This window comes from Galeopterus variegatus, unplaced genomic scaffold (genome assembly GCF_000696425.1).
Source record: "Galeopterus variegatus unplaced genomic scaffold, G_variegatus-3.0.2 Scaffold13323, whole genome shotgun sequence".
In the NCBI taxonomy this organism is placed as follows: Eukaryota; Metazoa; Chordata; class Mammalia; order Dermoptera; family Cynocephalidae; genus Galeopterus; species Galeopterus variegatus.
The window spans coordinates 24,920-25,330 of record NW_007739434.1 but is presented as its reverse complement, the minus strand read 5'-3'; positions in this window follow the sequence as shown (position 1 = coordinate 25,330).

Here is a 411-nt window from a genome sequence, read left to right as displayed (position 1 = left end):
GGAGGGCAGTGGGGAGGATGGGGTCAGCTGGTCGTGGGGTCAGGGATGCGGCACTCCCAGCGTCGGCGTTGGGCAGCAGGTCTGCCACAGGACCGGAAGTGGGTGGTGGGGTCTCTTATAGGGAAGGGGCTGATCTGGTGCGGGGGTCAGGGGTCGGGGATCAGCCAGTCAGAAGGGCCAGCGGGTCATGGGGCCAGGCGAGCAAAGTGCACTCGGCCACCAGGGGTGGGGATGGTAGTCAGTGGGTCACGGGTACGGGCATAAGGTGAAAGCTCGAGGAAGTCAGAGGGGACGGGTGTCATGAGTGTTGAGTTCCATCCGCAACGTAGGCGACTCTGCACCAACCATCCGACCTTCATAATAGTTTTTAAAGATTTTTATGAATGTAAGTGCAACTTTTTAAAATCACCT